This window comes from Magnolia sinica, chromosome 16, assembly GCF_029962835.1.
Source record: "Magnolia sinica isolate HGM2019 chromosome 16, MsV1, whole genome shotgun sequence".
Lineage (NCBI taxonomy): Eukaryota > Viridiplantae > Streptophyta > Magnoliopsida > Magnoliales > Magnoliaceae > Magnolia > Magnolia sinica.
The window spans coordinates 66,849,444-66,860,330 of NC_080588.1; positions in this window are offsets into that span (position 1 = coordinate 66,849,444).

Below are 10,887 nucleotides of genomic sequence, written 5' to 3' on the forward strand. Positions count from 1 at the left end.
CCCCACAGAGCCCTGGATGGTAATGTCCAGGCAGTGATAGGACACAGGCTTGATCTAAAACTTTTGTAGCCCTCAATTTATTTATTTTTAATTGTAGGTGGTTAATATATTTTTTTCTACAGTATGGTTCACATAAGCTTTTGCTCAGCTTCATTTGTGGGATCATGCCCTTAAAATAGATGGACAACATGGATAATACATGTACAAATGGGTGGGACCCACAAGGCCTTTCCATACCACGCATACTTTGCACTTGCTCATGTCAGGATGCCAGCTGTAAAAAATATTTGAAATGAGAAGAAAGTAAAAAAGAAAAAAGAAAAAAGAAGCAGCAGCTTAGGTGGGCCCACACCACTAGAAAATGTGGAAATGTCGGTCTAGCCCACCCTCTCCTTCCATCTCTCAACCTTTTTTCTCTCGTGAGTCGGATGTGCCGTATCCCCTAGTCATTAATCATTATAATGGGAAAAAAATTTCAGCATAGACGTATAGGATTACTTTAGCTATGTGTACGTATGATACGAATACGGTGTCATGCAAGTGCACATGGCTTGCCTAGTGACCCCACGTGATGGGATTGGATTAGGCCAAGTGCCGCTGTCAAAGAAGGGCCTATACGTCGATGGGATTGAAACCCCTTAGGAAGGTTTCAACGGTGGACGGCAATCTTCCCACAGTTTTCTGTGGTAGGTCCACTCCAGATTTGGATCTGACTAATTCTCTGTCTCATGCCCTAAAATGATCTCTCCAAATGAATGGATGGTGTAGATACAATACACACATCATAGTGGGTCCCACAAAACTTGGTGATGTCACTTAAGCAGCGACTCTCACTACTCAACCTGCCAGTATCTAATCCGCGTCCCACACCAGCGATATAGCTGTTGTATTGACTTCAGCAAGTTATTTGGGTCCCATCATGAGGTATGTGTTATATTCATATTATCCATTTGGCAAGCTGGTATTGAGGCTTGAGCTGAAAAATACGGCAGATCTAAAGATCAAGTAGACCACACTGCAAAAAACAGTGGGGGATTGAATGTCTAACATTGAAACCCTGTTGGCGGTCACAAAAGTCTGGGATAATATGAAATTGGTTTTTCCTCTTTATCCATGCATATGTGACCTTATTAACAGATTGGAAGAAAAATAAACATTATAGTGGCACCTATGAATGTTTAATAGTGAAAATCATTATCTTCGCTGCTGCTATTTTTGGTGTGGTCCATTTGAGCTTTAGATATGATCATTTTTTGTGAAATACTCTAAAATGATCTCAAAAAATTGATGAACGGTGTAGATATAATAAATACATCATTGTGGGGCCATGTAACTTTGATCTCATTTGAACCGTTCGTGCAACTTGGAGCTTGAGGAGGGTCGGCGCTCGTCTTCGCATGACACGTATCTACACCAGTTACATTGTTAAAAATGTATAATCAACTTGTGCTACATTTGCAGTGAATCTCTTCCAAAACCTTCACCCACACATTTGGAAGATGATTGCCTGCGACCTAAGCACAGAGATATTGTTGTGCCCGGGGTTATGTGGGGCCACGGAGATGTCCATGACAAATCCACTTCATCCATCCATATTGAAAGACTACGATAAGGAGAGAAGTCTAAAAATCAGGCATATCCAAAACTAGGTTATTATGCGCAGGGATGATAGGGTGCTGACTCAGTCATGGTTAGCCGTGACTTAGGATGTATGCAGGTGAGACCTCATTTTTAATCAACATGGCCATGCATGTGTGTTAGAATCGTTCTAACCCAAACAAAGTTAACCCACATCAAATTACTTGATTCAAGGGATTATTAACAAATCTTGGGATTCATTTGTCTTCGCCAACTGCATTACATGCCAAGAACCTGAGTGCTATTTAGTAGGCTTCCAATCCAGTATTTCACAAGCGCACTAAATATATTGAAGTTGACTACCACTTTATGCGAGAAAAATACACAGCTGGAATTATTTTTCTCCCTCATTTGTCATCAGAAGTACAACTTTTTGATTTATTTACAAAATCTATGACTTCATTTCGACATAAGTTTCTCAGTAGTATGCTAGTTGGTTCTCTAACATTAGTTTAAAAGGGGTGTGAATTATATTAGATGTCAGTAGTTGTACATTTGCTATGTATAGCATTAAATATAATTAGCCATTAGTCATGTATAGAAATATTTTAATTAGGATTGGTTGTAATTAGATTTCCTTGTATATATATGTATGTTCTTTATTTAAACTCAATTTAGGGTGAAGTGTAATACAGAAAAAGCAATTGAAATTTCTCTGATTCTAGACATTTTTAAAAACATATTTGAAAGTTGTTCGGTTGGTAACTATACCAGTCTATGTGTTGTTGTAAGAGAAGAGTCTCATTCAAAGCATATTTGAAAGTTATTTAATTAGGTACCTACACTAGTCTAACTATGTTGTTGTTATTATTATTATTTTAACACACACACACACCACCACACAGTCACACTACAGCGGGATTTCACGTACACGAATCCTTAACCAAGTGTTGAAACTCTTTAGACTCTAACTATGTGTCGCTATGAGAGAAGAGCCTCATTCAAAGTATGTTTCAAATTTGATTTATTGGGTAAACATTTGGCCAGTCCTCGTCTTTCACATCCTCACATGGCCCCCTTAAATCTTGCAAGGTCACCAATCCACTTTCTATGTAGAGTGTTCTTGTCAAAGCCAGAAATGCATAGAAACGTGACCCCGAAGAATGGGAACAGATTACACTCTTTTGTCTTTGCATAGTCAATGATGGTGTGAAAAGTAGATTATGCCAAACTTAGAAATGTAGTTCCATCTGTTAGACGGTCCATAACTTAACAATGTATGGTCAACATGTGCTACATATGGAGACAAGTAACCTATCATTGTCAAAATGCTAATATAAGGTTTGCTAATTGCAAATGCATGTTGGAGCCATGTGCGCCATAGTATCAGGGATGAACGGCATGGATGTATCACTGTGGGCCATAGTATCAGGGATGCACTGATCTCCCACCAAATCCACTCCATTTTCCTTCCACCAACGGAGACGGATTGCATCCTACGCCACCCAGCTGGCCACCTAAGTGGCCCCACCAAGGTGTTTGTGAGAAATCCACTCTGTTCATCTATTTTGCAAGCTCATTTTAGACATGAGATAAAAAATGAGATGGATCCACGATTCACATGACCTAACAAATCTTAACTATGGTAATTCATTGTCAACTATTTTCTTATGGCGTGGTTCACATGTCAGTGGATGTAACTCAATCTTTAAATCATGGCCTTCTATGAAAATTCCAACGAGAATGGACGGAGTGGATTTGACACATACTCCGTGGTGGGCCCCATAGATGGTGTCTGAAGCCCACAACCCTTACCCTAAGACAACCTCAATGGTGGCAACCTTGAATCTTAAGATTTGACAACCTCAACCATAATAGCTTAGACCCTTGACACATGAACCTAGACCCTTAACATATGACAATATTGACCCTAACCCTAACCCTCAACACTACAAGTACGTCGTCTGTGGGGCCCACGGCCAAGTATGTGATAAGGGTCAAGGTTGTCAAGTGTTAAGGGTCTTGGCTGTGGTTATCATGCGTTACGGGTTGTGGGGCCATCATGGGATATGTGTCAAATTTATTAATATATTAGATTCAAATTTTAATTTAACGCAATGGGCCAAAGAATAAGTTACATCCAAAAATTATGTGGCCCCAAAAAGTTTACAATGGTAGGTTTTCAATCTCACTGCTTTCTATAGTATGGTCCACTTGAGCCTTTGATATGTCTCATTTTTGGGATCATGCCCTAAAATGATATTTCAAAATGGATGGATGGCGTAGATAAAATAGAAATATCATAGTGGATTAGAAGAGGCTATGCAAGCTAAGGGTATTCAATTGGCTTCTAGGTGTGTGTGTTGTGTGTCCAGCGATACCCAGAGTCATTCGGGCCAATCCAGTGAATCTATTCAACACCTTTTTCTGGAAAGTATCCTAGCAAAATCTGCATGGTCATTCTTTGGGAGGATGTTTGACATCGACATTATGAGGGCCACGTTAGTGGAGAATAGATAGGCTCAATGGTGGATCTCTCTGTCTTCCAGGTCATCAGTCTCCTTTGTCCAGAAACTGGTTCCATGCATCATTCTCTAGGAAACGTGGAAGGCCAGGAATTCAACAGTTTTTTATGGGAAATCCCCTTCGCCTACAAAGCTAACCTCGCGCATTGGTTGGTGGATATCCTACATTAGTGGGAACAGCCCAGGGATCACTCAATCTCCCCCTTCTTTCAGCTTCCACAGTCCGACTGGCGCTCGCCTATCCAGCAGTCCCAGCTCAGATGCAGTTGCTGCTTCTTCATCTTTCCATGCCACCCATCGCCCTCCTTCATATCTGGTAGTGAGATGGATGAAGCCTCCCTGTGGGTGGGTGAAGATTAATGTCAATGGGTCGACAAGGGGCAACCCTAGTATGCCTAGTGAGGGAGGAGTTTGCAGAAATGGGCAAGGCGATTTGCTATTTGCGTTCTCTGAGGGTTATGGAGTGGGTTCTAACATCTGTGTCGAGCTCCAAGCCATTCACGATGGGCTGCGCCTCTACACCACCAAGGGTCACACGTCTGTTGAATCTGATTCTCAGCTGGTAATCGATTTTTTATCGGGTACCGCCACACCTAGTTGGAAATGGAAATACTGGCTTTCCCAGATAGAAAATCTCAAGCTTTCAGGCTGGGTCAAGTTTGCCCACATTTTCAAAGAAGGAAATGGGCCGGAATATGCCATGGCCCGTAAAAGCAGCTCTAGCCAATCATCATCCCTGGTGGACAGCTAGGCTGACCTCCCTGCTTAGGTCAGGGGTTACTCTTCCTCAACAAGGGTGGGTTGGGGACGATCAGAGAGCTTTAAGGAGGCCCTGCTTTCGGCCAGTTATTCAGCCTTGATTTTTTGTTTCCACTTAGCTTGGGCCTGACGCCTCAGTTTCCCCCCGTTATCCTTTCTTCTATTTCCTTATGATAGGCTTTCCTTAGGTCCTTTTTCTCCTGGGATAGCCTGTAATGTAATTTTTGGCATATATGTATATGGAAATCAAAAGTTTATATATATATATATAGTGGACCCTATAGAGCACATGGCAAGTCCTTCTAAGGTGGTACCCAATCCATGTCATGTCCCATGGAAAGTTCCTGCCATTGAAAGCTATGTTGGGCCCGCTGTGATATTTGTGATAAATCCACCTTGTTCATCCGATTTGTCAAGTGGCACATGCAATGGAAAATAGTGAAAAGGAATTGTCTACTGTTCAAACCTTCATAGGCTCCACTGTGATGTTTATATGCAATCCAAACCATTCATAAAGGGGCCCAAATGTTCATAATGTCATTAACACCGGGATAAAAAGAACAAAAAATATTAGCCTGATCCACAGCTTCTGCAGCCCCATGAATGTTTCAACCGTGGGCATACAATATTTATTATTTTATGTTGTGTGAGCCACTTGAGGTTTGGATCCACCTCATTTTTTGGATCACACCATAAAATGATTTAGAAAAACAAGTTGACGGGATGGATTTATTACAAACACCATAATAGGCCCCACAAAGTTAACCTACTATGCATAGTCAACTTTGCTCCCACTTCAATGGTCTAAAGGACGCAACGCTCTAGGGTCAGTTTTGTCCCTATAAAATTTTAAAAAGACACTTTGTGCCATGTACCTAATATTTTAGAAACCTTCTACTTACGTTGCGTGGCTATACCATGAGGCTACTTTGGTCAAAATCCCTAACATTATAAGGTGATGATTTGGTCCTTTCATCTTTTATGTTATGAAAAAATATTTTGATTAAAAATATTTTAAATAAAAATATATAAATATATAAAAGGTTTGTTAAAAAAATTGGTTTTTTGGTGTTTTGGGAATAGTCCCATATTGAAAAGGAAAAAGAAAATTTTGACTTTATAAGTAGGGTGTTGAGCACCTTACTATTTGCTTGGTGAATCCGTGGAGTACCGAGACTTGCGTCGCGGACACACATGCACGTGCTCGAGCTCAGTGCGAGGGCGTGGGCATCTGAGGCAGTAGAGGCGCTGGTGGCTAGAGTGTTGTGGGTGAGAGGTCTAAGAGAGACCTGTCTACCTTATATATGAGTGAAAATTAGCTATTTAAGAGGCCTGATGTAACGGTTCATGTAGTATTAAATTAGACCGTGCAGAAACTGCTGCATATGGATAGCCTAACAGTCATAAACGACTAGCCACTGAGTCTAAACGGCTAGCATGCATTTGGTTTCCCACATACAAAACGATAAAAAATTAACAAATAATGATTAGTTTCTCACCCACAGTATTATATATATATATATATATATATATATATATAAAATAAAACACTCATTTAGAGTAACGACCCTAGACCAAAATGTCTAGTTACACTATCCTATATAAATAGAGCTTGGATGGTTCATATCACCATCACCAACCACTCAAATCATTCTCTCATACAAATTAACCAGGACAAGCTCAAGTGCTCTTTGATCAAGCCAACAAGGTTCAATACGAACCTTAGCTAGCAAGTTCTCAAGAAACAAACCATTGTAGTAATCTAATCTAGCAATTTCTTTTATGACTTTTTCTCTAATTTGGAATTTTCTTTTAAGTTATTTTTTTATTTTTTATTTAAATCTGCTAGCAAACTGTGTTCATAAAGTTCTAATAGTGGATTCTTCGTGCTTGTTGAACACAGAATCACATGTAGGCTCGTATCCTAAAAGCTATTTGCCTACAACCTATCAGCAGTTCTAATTACTTTGAGAATGGATAAATAACGCTTTTACGACAGCACGATCACACGTGCTTCAGCCAATCCTTAATATTTTCTGTTTCTTTCATTATTTCACAGAAATTGCAAATCTATAATTTGAGAATATTATGTTTTAACATTTTATAGTGTAGTCTGCCATGGGCATTATGGATGGTATTATTGATACGTTCGGTAGTCCATCCAATCCTCCCGTTGATCGGCCTATTGAAAACTAATGAAAAGCTGATTTTTGATAAGTAAACCCCCTTCACTGTCTTTAACCTCCTACAGATTTGTATAATTCAAATATTTAGTGAAGGCTACGTTTGGCTGCACCAAAGATCACGATTCATGATATTTGTTTGGTGCTATGATCCTAGCCTAAACTACTAGGTGAGACATCAGACACTTAAAATTTTCATCACCGACAAATGAACGGACTAAAAGATCATGGCCCATCTATTACTCGCCCCACTGACATCACAACCTCACTGCTTATTTCCAGCAATTCTGATTTTGCGAGGAGGAAGAGCATGGCCGGATGAACGACACGGATTTATCACTGCGGGCCATAGTATCAGGGATGCACCGATCTCGGTGTATAAGGAAGTGAATCCGGGATCCAATTGCTTCCTATGATATAGCCCACCTAAGACTTGGACTTGGATCAGCTTCATTTTTGGAATTGTTCTCTCAACTGATTTTTCAAAATGGACGGATGACATGTATGTAAGTTTAATATATCATAATGAGTCATAAAGTTAGGGATCAACCCACCTTGGTGGATCCTGAACGCCCAAAAAACTCCAATGGTCTAAATACAAGAAACTTATAGCATCCATTTAAGTGAATTTCTATTTGGAATCAATTATCCATAGTTGTAAGATATTCAACCACACTCACATTACCTTAGTAGTCTTATTGGAGTATTAAGTACTGAAAGGTAACCGAAGTCGAAGGAGATCGACATTAAAGTATGAAAGAACAATTGATATGCCAATTCAAAATTGAATAAGCTCTCAAGTAAGACTCTACAACGGGGCTCAATCTGACAACTAAAGTTGTTATTTTAGAGTTTATATACTCTTTCTTTATGTAAGATTGAGTATAGAGTTAGTAAACCAAACTCAACTACGTCATTTTGTAGGACTGTCATTGGCAAGACGGTACGTAGGTTCTCATATATTTATAACCACTATTGGACATGAGTGCATACGTGTTAGTCTCTATAAGAGCCTCCGTCGAGAGTATACGCAGGTAATTGGATTAAGATCGTAGTGATTGTTGGTTAACCGATGAAAAACTAAGTTTCCATTGGATCCACCGACACCGGTTAAAATGTGGTCCACTAACACAAGTATGTATGTGTTCCACCAATACAAGTGTGCATGGGTACATACATGCATGTTCTTGTATAGGACTAAAGGTTTGTGATGAACTAATTAAAATAATTATAAAGGTTAGAGGTAAAGTTATTTAAAACCTCTGAGATAGTGAAATCTGGTACACTCGAGGAGAGTGCATATATGGGGAGTAGAATAGGCAAGTAGTAGAACCACTATATATCTTTGTGTTTATGATTGTGCGCATTCCTATTCATGTTTATGCGTTTAATTCGTTGAATTATATGAATGTTTGAATGAATTATATGCTTGACATTTAATTCATTGTGCATGCACACACAAGATATTTATTTTGCAGATATATTAGTATCTTTTGTAGTCTCTACATTTAAACTAGTTTAGCTCAAAAACATTTAAGTGTTAATTATTTTTAATTGATACATAATTTTTAAGTGATCATATTAACTCCCCTCTAGGACTTAACCGTAATTCTAAGCTCCGCAAGCTTTTATACATAGCGTGTGATATTATAGATAATCAACACAATTTCAATCAAATCTATTATAAAATTTAGTGTGGTTGCCAGGCCCACAAACACAAGTAGAACCTGCTACTACGATATAAAATGCGTGTGTGCAAAGATGAGGTCATCAAATGAGCTCTTATTCTTTAGATCTTCTTATGTAAAAACGTTATCATTTTTTTTTTCTCCTTTCCACTAAGGACCATAAGCGTAGAAGGCACATGACGACTCTAGTCATCTGCTTACCCTATACACTGTGGCCCACCTGAGCAGTGAAAAAGGTCTGAATTACAGGGAAGAATATCTAAACATTGTGACCCACCTTCCGGAGAGTTCGTATCTCGCATTCATTTGCCACGTTTGTAAGGGGATTGCGTGTGAATGGGCAGCATTTCAAACATGCATGGCCTTACTAAAAACCTGACGAGCAACAGTGAATTTACTGGAGCCGAATTTCCTGCGAAAGCTTTTCAAAAGTTCTCACTAGGAAGCTAGTGAGACATAGCGTGATGTTTGCGAGGGATCCACCCCGTCCATCCATTCTGGAAACTCATTTTGGAACATGCCACCAAAAATCAGATGGATCCAAGCTCAAGGAGGCCATATGAGAGGGAAAATTGGAAAAAGAAATGCCTACCGTTGAAACCTTACTACCTCCACCTTTATGTTTATATGCCATCTAAGCCGTTTATAAGGTCGTTCTCACTGAGATGAACTGAAAACACAAAAATTTAGCTTGATACAAAAATTTTGTGGCCACACAAATGTTTTAATGGTGGCTGTTCAATCCCCACTATTTCCTCTTATGTGGCCCGCTTGAGTTTTGGATATGACAAGTTTTTGTGACATAACCTAAAATGATCTAGCAAAATGGATGGACGGAGTGGATTTCTCGCAAACGTCACAGTGGGCCCCACCTAGCTTATCAGCGAAGGAAGCTCCTGTGCACCGCTTTATCAGGAAATTCGCGTCCAAATTTCTTTGAAAAATGTTTGGATAGTATTCCACTCGGAGCTAGCTAGAGACGAACGGTCTTATAGGGCTCCATGGGGCCCGTCGAGATATATGCATTCTACTTATTATGGGGAAAATGCGCTGACCCATGAAAGAAAGGTTAGGTCAGAAACTCATGTATCTAACTCAACAAAGGGCTCCAAAAGCCTAAGGGATGAGATCGAGTTCAATGGCGCAAGTACTACAAACCCCGAGGAAACCCAGCCGCTCAACTAAACAACAAGGTTGGCACTCATGGTCACCACTCAAGGTTGGCACAGCCCAAATCCCCTACTTCTCTCTAGATTGGAAGACCGGCCGAACTCATACATAAGCAATGAGAAGAAGTCATCAGGATTCATGAAGAAGTTAAAGACTACAGAAATTGGACACCACATAGACTTTCTTTATAAATGGAAGGCCATTACTTTTTACAGCATACATGGACGAACTCCTTCACGAACCCGAACAATATTCAACATGTCTCCAGTGCGAGACTATTTCTTTGGTCTGACCTCAAGGGAAGGTCGGTCCAATTAAGCTCGGTCTCCAACTACGTCTCGACGCTGATTCCGGGCGGTCTGACCTCATTTGGAGAAGATAGGTTCGAGATCTTCTTTGAAGATCACCAGATTCGCCGGTGACATAATCGTGATCCCAAGATCCTTTATGAGGATCTCGGGAGATCCCCCTACTCAACAGGGAAATCCGTTCTATACTACCGCCTCTCCTCAACTATAAATAAAGAGGTCTCCAATAGTGAAAGGTACACACTATCTTTAGCCCTAAACCTTCGATATTCAACTAAGACCCATATCTTGCCCCTGACTTCTACATCGGATGGTCCCCTGCTCTAATTAGGGTCTTCTTTGTCCACTCTTTGTGAGGGTAAACAGCCCAGAAAGGGGCTAACAGATTTATGCATCAACACTACCCAATCCCAGCCCTCACCCACCACCGGTCTTGGGTCAAAACTCATTTTAAAGATAAAAGCTTTTATACTCTGGCAGGGGGCACTCTATGATACGCGCAAACTTAATAATTGCAATGTCTCTATATATATACGGACATCAGTAATTACGTCTAGAGATGGAAAGAAAACGGCTTCCTTTCGTCTGGCTCTTTATATAAACGGCTTCCTTTCGTCTGGCTCTTTATATAAGGAGTGCCTCGCTTCAGGTGTCACAGACACTTACACCTCTCTCT